This window comes from Lissotriton helveticus, chromosome 7, assembly GCF_964261635.1.
Source record: "Lissotriton helveticus chromosome 7, aLisHel1.1, whole genome shotgun sequence".
In the NCBI taxonomy this organism is placed as follows: Eukaryota; Metazoa; Chordata; class Amphibia; order Caudata; family Salamandridae; genus Lissotriton; species Lissotriton helveticus.
Genome location: NC_136068.1, coordinates 1,884,988,655 through 1,885,004,973, shown reverse-complemented (window position 1 = coordinate 1,885,004,973; position 16,319 = coordinate 1,884,988,655).

The window sequence follows — 16,319 nt, the reverse complement described above, 5'->3', positions numbered from 1 at the left end:
TCCCAAGGGAGGTAATAGGGAGTTGAGGCTACGGAGAAATGAGGACTCATGGATTCTTAAATTACATACGACTGACCTGGTTCTGAATGAGGATCATGAGATGCACTACTTTTTGGGAAGGTGAGCACCAGAATTAGCATGTGTATCCTACTAAAAGACAATATTGTTTGCATAAAGTGTTGTATATATTGTTAATTCACTATACTGTCAAGGAGGTATTAGTTTGGTGTAAAATATGGAGTAAGAACTGATATAACACCGATTGACATGAATAGCTCAGGAAATACTGAAGTAAGTAGTAGAGCAACTTTACACAGATAAATACTGCTACACATCACCGTAGAGTAACTATGAGGGAATGAAATTTTGATGATATTAGTTACAAGCGCCCTTGTGTACATAGCGGGAGCTTTTAGAATCAAAGGGGTGACCATAGTAAGGAGGATTAATATCCTCAATAGGCTCTAACTTTAAGTGATTAGATTGACTCCTGTATACAAATATATGTTGAGCTTTGTGGACTAAAGTATACGCGGCGTGAGGGGAGAGGACGTGGATCGGCAGACAACTCCACACAGTGTAGGTAAAAGTTACACGTTGTAGAATGTTTTGTAGTACATGTTGTAGCATTATAAAATTACTTCAATAGCACAACTTGTAAATATGGTCTATTGTGTTCAGGATAGTAATTTAAAAGGTGCACAAGCAGTGCAATGTTTAGTGATTTTAAGAACAGAAAAAAGAAATTCCATTGTTTGCATCTTTTCTCATTTATTTACCTGGAACCCACTGTCCTCATAGTACACTTTAAACTATACATGCCCCGTCCATGGCACTCTCCACTCAGATGTTCATTACTAATTTAGCAAGTAGACCCGTGAGCATCAACTCTAACCCATACATAAGGAAAGAGATAGACACCTCTTCTTAATGAGCCCTTATTTAAGATGCAGACTGCCTCACGTTATGCAATGCCTTAAGCTATGTCTGTGCCCATGCCTGCATTAGTCTGTTTGACTAGAACAAATATTTAAAACCCATAAAACCTAGTATTGATCAAATTATTTTGAGTGTGATACAAAATCATAATAAATGTTTATGCAATAAATATATTGCAAAATATAATTGTATATCAGGCTCGTTCCTTATTCTGTGATCTTCCACCTGTTCTTCTTTTAAAGGCATCTTTGAACTCCTTGTTTTTAAGAGTGTAGATTATGGGGTTGCACAAAGGGACTACTCCATTGTAGACCAAGAAGAACATTTTGCTCTTACTTGCTGAGTACATAGAGACTGGCCTTAGGTAGACAAACATGAGGGCTCCATAAAATAAAATAACCACTGTGAGGTGAGAGGCACAGGTAGAGAAGGCCTTTTGCCTCTGGGTAGTGGTCTGCATTTTCAGAATGGCTGAGATGATTTTGATGTATGAAGTGATAATTAAAAACCATGAGAACATTACCAATATCACGGCAAGGATGAACGTCATTGTTTCAATAGTGAGAGTGCTGGTGCAGGAAAGTGTCATCAAGGCTGCAAAATCACAGAAGAAGTGGTTAATTTCATGAGACTTACAGTAGGAGAATGTGGATAAAAGAACAGTGTGAAATATTGGCTCCAGGAAGCCTAAAAGCCATGCCCCAGTGGCCATACGCAGACACACAGATCTATTCATGATCATTGTGTACTGTAATGGATTGCAAATGGCTACATAGCGATCAAAAGACATGATGGTGAGAAGAAGGAATTCTATTGCAATCATGGCTATGAAAAAGTACACCTGCAGCAGGCATTCCTGAAGAGTAATTTGTGTTTTTGCAAGAAAGAAGCTGGGCAGCATTTTTGGGATTGTGACAGAAGTGTAGGAGATGTCTACAAAAGACAGGTGTACAAGGAAAAAGTACATGGGTGTGTGAAGTTGTGACTCTGAGTAAATTACAGATATAACGGTGAGGTTACCAGAAACTGCTAATAGATAACAAAGCAGGCATCCAGCAAATATGGGAACTCGCAAGTTGGAAAGATCAGAGAACCCCACAAGAACAAATTCTGCCAGGTAAGTTTGATTGATATCTTCCATCTGAAAAGAAATAAAAAATATTGTTTAAAACGTCTAAAACACAAAAGATGATTCGAGAGTGCATTCTGAGCAAATCAATGATTAATTTGTCGATGTAAAGTTATTGATTATTTCTACAATAAGGCTAAATACTTACATTATTTTAATGGTAGCCAGAATTATGAAGTAAAGACAGACAATTCTCCTTGAGACTACCTACCCTACCAACCCCATTTATGGAGGATTTTTAGTTGCACCGAACTCTAAAGCAGGGCTCATGACAAATGAGTGGCTCAGAATAGGCAGGCTGAAATAGTAACTTGGAGGCATATTAACGAGTCCCGTTGCATCTCTCTTGTACCACCCTCATGTTGGTAGGTGTGACTTTAATAGAACATGGCCAAATAAGTGGATCTGGGAAATACTAAAGGGGTTCTGCCCACATCACCCTCCTATACCGGAGCAGGGGTCATCAAAAAGATGAGGAAAGTATAAAAATCGGTATTCAGGGATAAATATCACATTTAATATTTAGAACCAAGAAAAATTAAATTATCTTGTTCTTTACAACTTAACATAAACACATATAATTAAACATAATTTGATATGGACATACAAACGTATCACAAGAAAAAAGTGGCAGAGCGAATTAATCTAAGGGAAAGCACATCACAAATTATACATATATACAACATCTATATACAACATATACAATATACAAACAGCAGCGTACCCTAAGAAAGGCAATTGAAACCTTTCTCAAACTATATACACTCCCACTTATGAGTGATATAGATCAGAAAGGGAATCCTATTAGCGCCTGAGAAGAAAATTCTCTCACAAAACTATCTTAATGTAGGGCGCAGGAAGATGGAACAAAATCAACATAAAGATAGAGGGACTCCTTCAACACAGAAGTGTCGATGCAGTCGCAGTCACGTTTCCGCCAGTGATCTCTTTATGGCTTCATCAGGACATGGGTACTTGCAGGCCAACTATCAATAAATACGCCACTACCACAAGGGGAGGGCAAAGAGGCAAAAATCCTCCCAAACTAATGCCCGGGGTTCTTCAGGGCAGTCACAAGCATGTAGTGTCCAGTATTCCAAAAAAATGGAGGTACAAATACGTGGAAATCGTAGCGATGCACAAAAGGGAATTATGAGTGTGCAATGACTAAAGCTATTTTTGCATCCTCTTACCCACACAAAGAGAAAGTTTCACCAACTGCAATGTTACCTTCGTGTGAATAATCAGTCTGCACCAGTTGTATTCTCGTGCTTCACAGTCGTATCATGTGTGGGTGCTTCTCCATTCTTACAGGTGAAGTGCTTCTGTGATTGTTACTCACTCCATTGCAGTTTGCATATGCTCACCTTCCCAAAAAGAGGGATAACATGTAACTTTCCATTGTCTCTCTAGCCAGGCTTATTGTGCCTTCCAGATCACATCCATGTGTCTGTGTGGCACTGGAAAGGTTGGCCTCATCAATTGGTGTACCTGTAGGGGGAGAACGATTATCTTCAATTTGGATCTTATGTCTTATGGTGCTCAAGACCTACCAAGGACTTGCCTGAATGTAGTGTACCACTGCCTTCCTTCTCAGTCTTAGAGCTGGGCAGTTAGAACAGGGAAACTAGGAAATACACTGGGTGTACTCTTGGGTCTTATCATTTCATTTCATTAACGTTCATTTCAGTTTTGCTTGAACCATAAATGATACATAATACCAACTCATACACATCGATTGATAAAACACAATTAGAATACAACACATTCCAAAGGTGCAGGTTTTGACCAATGTAAATGCTAAAATAATCACAGTTCAAATAAAAAAGAAAAAAATGGCAATACATCCATCAAGCTAAAATATGACAAAAATGCTAAGCTTACCTTCCGATATAATTAAAATGTTGAGGAGAATATAAAGTCCAGGTTGGGTTGAAAAGAAGTGAATACTAGAAGGGTATGTATGATGAATGCAGCCTTTGCACATAAAATCTCAACAGCGACATAAATGCAAGTAATTTCAAAGTTCTTATGGGCTATCCTAAGTGGGCCATAGGATACCCAACAATATGTTCTACCTGAGTTCTGGGCAGTTCTATAGTGCAAATGCAGAAAAGTGCAAATTGGAATTTAAGATGACACATACAATTCATAATATAAACATTTCAGACCTTTTATTTCTCTTGTTTAGCCACGGCAAGCAAATATCTGCTAACACTAAAAACTATTTTCTGAGAAGTATAATTTTTTAGTATTGTTTCTGCCTCAAGACTAGACCTTGGTCCCAAATTTCGACAGATTGGTTTAATCCATTTTTACCTGGGCATGGCATAGGCTTGGACAAATAAAAATAAGGGTAAATTATTTTCTTGTACATTGGATTGGCATAGTACACAACAGTCAACATTGTTCTCATCTGTATTTCAACCACATTTGAAAGTGTTTGAGTTAATTTGTAAAACACCATAGCCAAATTTCATGTATATAGATTTTGCCAACTGGGACTGCACTTCATCCAGATATTGTTCAAAAACCGGGGTTGGTTTCGTATGAAGGAAGTGGGCTGTTAGTCTACCAGTATCTGGGCTATGGGACACACTACTTTGTATGTATGCCCAAAAATTAGTTTTCAATGTTTCTTTAGAAGCTGTTGTCAATAGGGTAGCTGTTTTCCAGAAGTGCTTCAACCCAAGTTTGCGAAACCATGAGTGCACACGCTTGACCCACTGGAGGCGAATACCTTGATCAAACTTTAAGTTCTCTTCTAGCCCTTCTTTAAAACAAGCTAGTTTGGACCACAATTGCACCCAGAACAACAATGGTCTTAGAATAGCCTGGTGATCGATGCGTTTTAAATTTAAATCCATAAAAATAGGAATTACAGGTGTGCGCACGGAGAGACTTAGCAGCTTCCTAAGAACATGTATTTTCTCCTCCCCAAAAGTATTCCTACAAGAAGGCCCCCATAGTTCCACACCATAAAGGGATGTCAATTGTTCTCTCTATTTATATATCTCAAGTGCAGGGGACACTGCCTTGGTAACACTGCTTTCATGTTTTTTTAGTATTGGTAGGGAATTTTGGAGCAAAATGGTCTTACTTTTGTGCAGATGAGGGTACCAAGTCATTTTAGTGTCAAGTGTAATGCCTGGATAGTTAAAATTCGGCTCATATTCTAGCTTCTGTTTTTGGACATTTATGTTCTTCATGAATGATTTAAGTGTATTATCTAGAATTGCTAGAATTTATTTTTATACCCTTAAAGTCTCAGTAAACATTAAAAGGGCATTGCAGTCCCTTCGGGGTTTGAGACATTTGAATAGTATTGTCCGCCAATAAAAGAGCTAGCACTGGCACCCAATCTACCTTCTGTGAATCGTGTGCGGACCACCGCAGATTTTCTGGAGCATCATTTACATACTGTGAAAGTAGGGTTGGCGCCAGTACACAGCCTTGTCTTATGCACCTCCTTACGGGGGTTGCCTCAATAAGCTCCCCCCTCGGACCCCATCTAACTTTTGCATAGTTTTCGTCAGGCACTCTTATTATTTCAACAAGGAGTTCCTCTGGTACAGCTTGTTGTATTAGGGAATTCCTAAGCAAATCTCTGGGAATGAGGTTGAAGGCAACCTTCAGATAAATTGAAACAATGTACATGTGGCCTTTTTTTTTAAATCGTATAACTCCAGCTCATACAGAGAAATCTAAAAACTGATCGATTGTACTGGTTCTAGCTCTAAACCCAGCCCGCTATTGTGATAAAATATGATTCTCCTCAATCCAATCATTTAATGTTGTTAAAATCTGCTTAGCATAAATATTTTGTAAAGTGTTGATTAAACGTATAGGCTGGTAAAGTGCAGTGTCTTGGGGATCACCTTTTTTCAAAATTGTAATTATTTCATCCCCTTTCCATGACTCCGGAACTGGAGTGCCTGCCGCCGCTGCATTACAAAGAAGATTGATATATCTCCCCCAAACAGCTTTATCATGCCTCAACAGATCGCCTGGTATTTTGTCTTGGCCTGGTGCTTTCTGGGGTTTTACTGCGTCTATTGCTGCTAAGGTGTCCTGTAGACTTAAAGACAGGGGGTTTGTAACGGGGATTGTTATATGACATTGCTGGTTATTTATTGTATCAAATATTATCCTTGAATACAGTTTAGAAAAATGGTTGACCCAGGTACCAGAGTAAAAAAAAAGGTGTTTGCTACTTCTTCCCAATTTGTTTCTTTTGGCTATCAATCGCCAAAAGCAAGCATGATCCTTAATCTTGGCTGCGTTAATCAATTTTGTCCAGACACTATTGTCCATGTTTTGCTTGGTTTGTGCTAATAATCTTTTGTACTTTGACCTTTTCTCTCTTGGAGTCTCGACATTATTTGATTTGGCTGCAAAAATAAGCTCGCTCCTGGCATTACGACACTCGTTGTTGTACCATGGGTTACCTGAATTATTAGCATCTATTTCCCCCCCTCATTTTCTTTGTGGGTCCTACTCAAATAAGTTTTAGTTTACCTACCATTGTGCGGTGAATCTGTATCAAGGGGATCTCTACAACAGACAGGGCGACCCCTGACCCTCCGGTAGATCGCTCCCCTCCCTCTGCAGCTCCGTCGCTGTCTACCTTGTGACCTCTGCTCCTGTGGTGTCTGCGGCTCCTCCGCCAGATTGCCTGCTTCACTCATGCCCAGCCCCTTCTGCCTTTCTGTATCCCTTGCTGCTTGCCTGCGCCGTTTCCCCTGCTGAGTGCCTGCTCCATTTCCCCGCTGTCCCCCTCCCTCTCACTGCGCTCCCTTCTCGGTCGCCCGGCTTTCCGCCACTGCTCCCCTGTGGCCCCACCCCCCCGCTCCCTATTCATCGACCTTTACCACCTCCCCCGCCTCCCAGCGGAACCTCCCTCCCCACCGCTCCATGAATGGCGGCCGCTGCAAGGCCGCGCAGCGGGCGCGCTGCTGGCACACCAAAGACGCGCCTAAGGCAAGCCCGTCTGTGCCCATCCGCGCCAGGTCCGCGCCCAGCACCATGACCCCTGGACCACACACGATCCAGGCTGCCCGCATCCGATATGATGCAAACACCTTCATAGCACTCAACCTCGAACGACCCTCCAGCTGCCACATGGCCGCCCCCATGCACACCCACGGCCCATTCCCCTGTCAGAACGGCAGCTTCTCCTGCATCGTAGATGCCGAGACGCCCGCCACAACGGAACCTAACCAGCTCCGTTGCAGCCTGCTCAACACCCGCTATGCACGCAAACACGCCATCAAGCTCTGGGACCTGCTCGACTCCACATCGCCTGACGTCGCCTTCCTGACCGAGACCTGGATGAATGAAGCCTCCGCCCCAGACATCGCAGTGGCCATCCCCGATGGGTACAAGATCACCGGCAGAGACCGTACCAACGAAGTCGGCGGAGGAATCGCCATCATCCACAAGGACACCATCAGGATCTCTACCAACACCACCGACACCCTCAACACCGCCGAACATAATAACTTCCAGATCCTCATGGAGCCCAAGACCACCCTGAGAGGCACCCTCATCTTCAGACCACCAGGTCCCTGCCCCCAATTCTGCAACTCCATCGCCGACTTCATCAGCACGCATGCAATGACCTCCACCGACTACATCCTTCTCGGCGACCTGAACTACCACCTTGAAAACAATAACGACAGCAACTCCGCCACCCTGATCGACAACCTCACCACCCTCGGACTGACACAGATCATCACAACACCTACCCACATCGCCGGCCACACGCTCGATGCAATCTTCCTCCAGTCCCCACGTTGCCTACAGCCACGCTTCCGAACTCACCTGGACCGACCACCGCTGCGTCCACTTCACCTTCCAGAAACCCGTCTCACATCACCCTCGTACAGCGACGTACAGATCCCTAGACGTCGCTGGGACAAACCCCCCGACCAACCCCATCGACCCCGGGGAGGGGGCCCGCACACTCAGACTCTGGATGAAAGACTGCGCCAACACCTTAGCCCCGACAAGACAACACGCCCACAGAGATACCAGTTAGAGGGCCAACTGGTTCACCCGGGAGCTCCTAGCCTCCAATCGCCTGTCGGAGACTGGAAAACACCTGGCACAACAGAAAAACACCCGACAGCCACGCAGCTCCCAAACACGCCATCCGCAACCACCACCACCGCATCAGGACCACCAAGAAGGCCGCCTTCAAGAACCGCCTCAACAACAACGCACACAACAGCAAGGAACTCTTCAACATCGTGAAGGAACTCTCCAGCTCCTGCACCAACGACATCCCGCAGTCACATGCCTTGTGCAAAGCCCTTGCTGCCTTCTTCCACCGCAAGATCACCGACATACACAACAGCTTCAACCCTCAGACGGACCCCGCCAACCCCACCACCCCGGCCCCACTGATACGTCACTGCTTCGACCAGCGTAACCACCGAGCACTTGATCAAAACAATGAGTTCCATCCACCCGGGCGCCCCGTCCGACCCTCTTCCCCACCACATCATCAACAAGGCCGACAGCTCCATCGCACTCCACCTGTGCAACATCATCAACCTCTCACTCAAGACCGCGACCTTCCCCGACAGCTGGAAACACGCCGAGATTAACGCCCTACTAAAGAAACCCAAGTCGGACCCGAGAGACCTTAAGAACTTCTGACCCATCTCCCTTCTTCCGTTCCCGGCGAAGGTCATCTAAAAAATCGTCAACACCCAGCTCACCCGCTACCTAGAAGACAACAACATCCTCGACCCCTCCCAGTTAGGCTTCCGCAAGAACCACAGCACCGAGACCGCCCTCATCGCCGCCACAGACGACATCAGACTCCTAGTCGACAACGGCGAGACAGCAGCCCTCATCCTCCTGACCCTCTCCGCCGCCTTCGACACCGTCTGCCATCACACACTACGCACACGCCACCACGACGCAGGGATCCACGACAAGGCCCTAGACTGGATCACCACCTTCCTCTCCGACAGAACCCAAAGAGTTCGCCTTCCACCGTTCCACTCCGGAGTCACCAAGATGATGTGCGGTGTCCCACAAGGATCATCCCACAGCCCGACGCTCTTCAACATCTACATGGCTCCACTCGCACGCATCTCCATGACCTCAACATAATCTCCTACGCCGACGACACCCAGCTGATCCTCTCCCTCAACAACGAACCCCTCACCGCCAAAGCCAACCTCCACCACGGTATGAAGGCGGTCGCTGACTGGATGGAAGAAAGCCGGCTCAAACTCAACACGGACAAGACAGAGATCCTCATCCTCGGACCCAACCCCTCAGCCTGGGACGACTCCTGGTGGCCCACTTCCCTGGGCACTGCCCCTACACCAACCAACCACGCACGTAACCTGGGAGTCATCCTCGACTCGAAACTCACCATGACCAACCAAAACAACGCAGTCTCCTCAACCTGCTTCTACACCCTCCGCATGCTCCGCAAGATCTATGGATGGATCCCTACCGACACACAAAAAACCATCACCCACGCCCTCATCAGCAGCAGGCTCGACTACGGCAACGCCCTCTATGCCGGAACCCCAGCCAAACTCCTCAACAGACTTCAGAGAATCTAGAACACCTCTTCACGCCCAATCCACGACATCCCCCGCCGAAACCACATCACCCCCCACCTGAGAAACCTGCATTGGCTCCCCGTCGACAGAATAATCACCTTCAAGCTCCTGACCCATGCACACAAGGCACTCCACAACAACGGCCCAGTATACCTCAACAACCGACTGCCATTCTACACACCTAACATAAGACTCTGCTCCGCCGATCTCTCTCTGGCCGCCGTCCCACGCATCCACAGAACCACCTCCGGAGGCAGGTCCTTCTCCTACCGCGCGGACAAGACATGGAACTCCCTCCCTCTCCTCCTAAGGCAGAGAGAAGACCCTCAGACCTTCAGGAGACTACTCAAGACCTGGCTCTTCGACCACTAGCTGCAGCCTCCCCCCCCCAGCGCCTTGGGACCCTCGCGGGTATGTAGTGCGCTTTATACATTGTTTGATTGATTGATTGACAGATCTGGAGTCATAAATCTGAGTCATGACTTTGTCTTTTCCCACTATTGATGGCCATTTCCGGGCTCTACGGGTATTGCCGATTGTGAGTCCTGTTGGAATTGGGTTAATATCATTTTCTCTCCAGTTTGTGGGTTGAAAGAGGGAACGTGCTAACATTAGGCACAGGGGATAATGGTTACTATCGACTCTACAATACAATACAATACAATATTTTAATTGATTCAGACCTCTATTGAGATCAACAAATACATACACATAAACTCATCCTTATTAAAATACAATCACAAAACTTTTAAAATTCATTCAATAGAACAATAAAAATGTTTTAAAATCCACCTGTGCAACATTCTATTGAATAAAAATGTTACGATTATGTGCTCTACTTTAAAACAATTTAAAAAAAACTTTAAAAAATATAAACAAGTTATGACAAACTAATTCATTGGCTGGAGAGTTACAGAGCATAATTAACTCATGGGCTAGAGTCGCTTTGTGCTTTAGTTGGATAGGTTGTATATACCGTTGTCGAACCTCTACCAATCCACGGGTTTGGACAGATTAGTAAAACATGAAGTAAATCTTGTCGTCCTCCGTTACACAATTCACATATGCATTTATTTTTTATTTATATCGTCCCAACTGGCTAGACATGTTGCTAATGTATTCCCATACGTAAAAGAAGAATACATCGTCTTACCCCGTGTTCTAATTCAAATTGTAAATAGGGCGCATGGGTTTTAAAATCTATGCCTTCAGCGAGAGCTTTATGTTGCTTTAGCTGAATGCAATATTCTTTGACATTTTCGTAACTGATTCTAGGAGTCAGATGTTTTAAAACAAGCTTCAAATGCACTGGGGACCACTCCTGTAAAAGTGCTACAGTACATTGTAAAACCTCAACAGCCTTTGAAAAATTCTTATTAAAAGTATACCAAGATGTTTCCTCTCTGAAAGTCTCCAATTTTAAGAGCTACCTTAGTGTGTCTTGTGCTGCTTGTAATAGATTATACGCCCACCGTATGATGTTAGAAATTATTCGAGCAAAGATTACCGTTAGAGATAACTCCAAACAAAGAGCTTTAACTGGTACAGACTGAGACATCTTTATTAATTTTCGAAGTATGATTCCCTCCTTTACATTTATAGATGGCCATTTCAGGACTCTACGGGTATTGCCGACTGTGGGTTCCATTGGAATTGGGTTAATATCATTTTCTCTCCAGTTTGTGGGTTGAAAGAGGGAACCTGCTAAAGTTAGACACAGAGGATAATGGTTACTATCAACTCCAATTTTATCTATTAAATCATGGGCAAAAGTTAATGGATGCCAATTTGTAATTGATACTGCTCTTACAATTTCCTCTGCTAAATGTAGAATCATTCGGTCTATCAGGCAGCAGCAGACCATTGCAGGGTCTAGGTCCATGCCCTGAGACTCAAGTGAGTTGCAAAACTGCAGCTGTGCAAGGCACTGTAAGACTGCTATCCAGAGGAGGAATATTATTTGCAATGTCCTACTCTTCAATGATATTTGCTAGTCTCACAACTGGTTCAAATCTGTGATTCAATCAATCAATCAATCAACAAAATTTGTAAAGCGCGCTACTCACCCGCTAGGGTCTCAAGGCGCTGGGAGGAGGAGGAGACGATACTGCTCGAACAGCCAGGTCTTGAGTTGCTTCCTGAAGGAGAGATGGTCCTGGGTCAGCCGAAGGTGGGTGGGGAGGTAGTTCCATGTCTTAGCCGCCAGGTAGGAGAAGGATCTTCCTCCGGCGGTGGTTCTGCGGATTTGTGGGACGAAGGCGAGGGCGAGGCTGGTGGATTGAAGCTGGCGGGTTGGTGTGTAGAATGTGAGGCGGCTGTTGAGGTATTTGGGGCACGTGAAGTGGAGAGCCTTGTGTGCGTGGGTGAGGAGCCTGAACGTGATCTTCTTGCTGACGGGGAACCAGTGCAGGTCTCTCAGATGGGCAGAGATGTGGTCGTGGCGGGGGATGTCCAGGATGAGTCGTGCAGAAGCGTTCTGTATGCGCTGGAGTCTTTTCTGGAGTTTGGCTGTGGTTCCCGCGTAGAGGGTGTTCCCGTTGTCCAGTCGGCTGGTGACGAGGGCCTGGGTGACCGTCTTCCTGGTTTCGGTGGGGGATCCACCGGAAGATCTTACGGAGCATGCGCAGGGTGTTGAAACAGGATGACGAGACGGCGTTGACTTGTTTGGTCATTGCGAGCGAGGAGTCCAGGATGAAGCCCAGGTTGTGTGCATGGTCCGTTGGCTTGGGGGCAGAGCCCAGGTAGTCGTCCCAGGCAGAGGGGGAAGGTCCCAGGAAGAGGACTTCCGTCTTGTCTGAGTTCAGTTTCAGAAGCCTGAGCTTCATCCATTCCGCGACGTCATTCATTCCTTCCTGGAGGCTGGTTCTGGCGGTGGTGGGGTCGTTGGTGAGGGTGAGTATCAGCTGGGTGTCGTCAGCGTAGGAGATGATGTTGAGGTTGTGTTGGCATGCGATGGCTACAAGGGGGCTCATGTAGACGTTGAAGAGGGTGGGGCTGAGCGAGGATCCTTGCGGAACGCCGCAGATGACTTTGGTGGCCGCGGATCGGATCGGGGGAGACGGACTCTCTGGGTTCTTCCGGCGAGGAACGAGATGATCCACTCCAAGGCTGTTCCTTGGATTCCGGTGTTGCTGAGGCGCTGTACTAGATTGCGGTAACATACGGTGTCGAAGGCTGCAGAGAGGTCTAGGAGGATGAGGGCGGCTGTTTCCCCTTTGTCGAGCAGGGATCTGATGTCGTCGGTAGCTGCAATGAGGGCGGTCTCGGTGCTGTGGTTTGCTCAGAAGCCGGACTGCGAGGGGTCGAGGGATCCGTTTGTCTCCAGGAAGGCGGAGAGTTGTTTGTTGACGGTCTTCTCGATGACTTTGGCAGGAAAAGGGAGGAGCAAGATGGGGCCAAAGTTCTTGAGATCCGTAGGGTCTGCGGTGGGTTTCTTCAGGAGGGCGCTGAGCTCGGCATGTTTCCAGCTCTCCGGGAAGGTGGCGGATGCAAAGGAGCAGTTAATGATGTCCCGGAGATGGGGTGCGATGATGGTGTCTACTTTGTTGAAGATGTGGTGTGGACAGGGGTCGGTTGGGGAGCCGGAGTGGGTGGTGTTCATCATGCGGGTGGTGTCTTCGGTGCTGACCGGGGTCAAGGTGCAGAGGGTGGTGGTGGGGGGCGCTGGTTCGGTGGTTGGGTGCGTGGACTGTGCGCCAAAGCTGTTGTCTTTGTCGGCGATCTTGCGGTGAAAGAACGAGGCGAGTGAGTCGCAGAGGTCTTGCGAGGGTGTAATGTCGTTGTTTCCGGCGCTGGGATTGGAGAGCTCTTTAACAATGCTGAAGAGTTCCTTGCTGTTGTTGGTGTTGTTGTCCAATCGTTCTTTGAATGTTGTCCTCTTGGTGGTGCGGATCAGCTGGTGGTGTTTGCGGGTGGAGTCCTTGAGGGCTGATATGTTTTCTGTTGTCTGGTCGTGGCGCCATGCTTTCTCGAGGGTGCGTCAGGTTTTCTTGGAGTTTATGAGGTCGTTGGTGAACCACAAGGCCCTCTTGCTGCTGGGGCTGCTGGGAGGGTTCTTCAGCGGTGCAAGGTCATCGGCGCAGTTGGTGAGCCACTGAGTGAGGTTGCGGGCTGCTTCGTTGGGGTCCTTCGTGTTGGTGGGAGCGTTCTGGCTGAGGGAGTTGGTGAGCTGGTCGGTGGTGATCTTGCTCCAGCTTCTGCGGGGAACCTGTTGCGGTGTTGGTGGGTCATGGTTCTTTCGAAGTTGAAGTGAACGCAGCTGTGGTCTGTCCAGTGTAGTCAGGTGGCGTGGTTGAAGGAGATGTGCTTGCTGGAGGAGAAGATGGGGTCTAGCGTGTGGCCAGCGTAGTGGGTGGGGGTGTTCACCAGTTGCTTGAGTCCGAGGTTGGCGAGGTTGTCCAGGAGGGCTGTGTTGTTGCTGTCATTGTTGTTCTCCAGGTAGAAGTTGAGGTCCCCTAGGAGGGTGTAGTCTGAGGAGGTTAGGACGTACTGGCTGATGAAGTCTGCGATGGCTTCGCTGAATTGGGTGCGTGGTCCCGGGGGTCTGTAGATGAGAGCACCCCTGAGGGTGGTCTTGGGGTCGGTATGTATCTGGAAGTGAAGGTGCTCGGCGGCGGTGAGGGTGTCGTCGGAGTTGGTTGTAATGCGGACGGTGTTTCTGTGGATGATGGCGATGCCTCCTCCGGTTTGGTCGATGCGGTCCCTCCGGGTGATCTTGTAGCCATCCGGGATGGCTATGGCGATGCCGGGGGCTGAGGAGGCGTTCATCCATGTTTCTGTGAGGAAGGCGACGTCTGGTGAGGTTGTGTCGAGGAGGTTCCAGAGTTCAACGGCATGTCTGTGGACGGAGCGGGTGTTGAGCAGGATGCAGTTGAGATGATTGTTGCTGGTGTCTGGCTTGGCGGGTGCGGTACAGGTTTGGAGGCAGGTGAATTTGCAGGTTTGGCAGGTGAAGGGTCCGTGGGTACGTTTCGGGATAGCTCGGTAGCAGGAGGGGTTCCGGGCGGGGTTGAGTGCCTGGATGGTGGCAGCGTCGTAGGTCTGTTGGGTGGGCTGGCATCGTCGAGGGCCAGGGGTCCTGGCTCTGGGCGGGGTCCAGGCGCAGACGGGCTTGCCTTCGGCGCGTCTGCTGCGTGGTCGCTGCGGGGTCTCCATAAGAGGGAGGGGGAGGAGGGGTCAGCTGGGAGGCAGAAGGCAGGCGAGCCAATGGGCACGGGGGGCGGGGCCGCATGGGGGTCAGCAGCGGGAAAAACGGGGGAGCAGCGGAGCGGGGTGAGGGGTTACAGGGGCTACAGGCACACGGGGGGTACAGAAAGAAAAGGCGGGGAGCAGGCACAGGCACACTGGCAAGGCGGGTAGATGAGGCAGCAGCAGGCGGCAGGCAGGAGGGTCAAGGTCGCAGGCAGAGGTCGGTGGCAGGCTGAGGAGGCGCTGCAGCGGTGGAGAAGCGACCTACCCGGAGGGTCAAGGGTCGCTGTCTCTGTCGCGCAGCGGCCCCCTTTAACTGGGGTCAGCTGGGAGGCGGGAGGGCAGGCGAGCCAATAGGCACACGGGGACAGGGCCGCAGGGGGGTCAGCGGCTAGAAAAACAGGGGAGCAGCGGAGCGGGGTGAGGGGATACAGGGGCTACAGGCACACGGGGGGTTCAGAAAGAAAAGGCGGGGAGCAGGCACAGGCACACCGGCAAGGCGGTTGGATGAGGCAGCAGCAGGCGGCAGGCAGGAGGGTCGAGGTCGCAGGCAGGCAGAGGTCGGTGGCAGGCTGAGGAGGCGCTGCAGCGGTGGAGAAAAGACCTAGGTCAAGGGTCGCTATTAAAATACCCCCATGAGTACCACTGCCCTTGGATCAATTGTGCATAAAAATGTATCTAGCTGTTCTGTTGTTGAGGATACCCTACTGGACCGACTTGGTCTACTATAGATGTTTACTTTATGGATTTCAGTTTTGTCATTTCTAGAAATCTTTACCCCTCTAAATCTTGTAATAAAAGATACAGCTGGGTTATATCAATACTCAGGGTGATTTTTACTCATAAAACAAGGCACCCAAGGGTCTACCTCTAGCTGAGGGAATGGCATTAACACTGAATGTTTTGAACGCAGGCTTGTGGGGAGTTTCCAGGGCTCTGGTTTCACTGCCTATCTGCATCCTTTAGATTTCTTTTCAGACCTGCTATGTTTCATGATGTCAGCTGTATTTCTGATTGCTGGATTTATATACTTGTAATATTAGGATTATCAGGGGCTTCTTCAGACCTTGTTTCACTCCCGACTTTTTGAGCTTGGTGATGTTTGTTAGCGAAGTCAGAAGGACATGTTTCATTGCTGTGTATAGGCAGGTGTAACAGATTTGGGGCTGCAAAACCTGAGGGCTGAGGCACTAGCTGAGCTGGATCAGTTTGTAACATATATTTGCAGACCAAATGTGCAATTCATTCTCTGTGATCAGGTGTGATATTATTTGGTGAGTTTAAGGATACCAGTCAATCCACTTTGTCTAGAGTTGAAACTGAGCCTGCCCGAGTGCCAATCCTTTTATGGGCTTTGGGCAGATACATACCACTTAGGTTGTATTTCATCTGTATACCAGTGGGTGAGGCTGAGGCTAGTACTTCCAGTGCTATTAGGTTAGGCATCACATTCTCATCCCTTAAGTGCAGCTCGA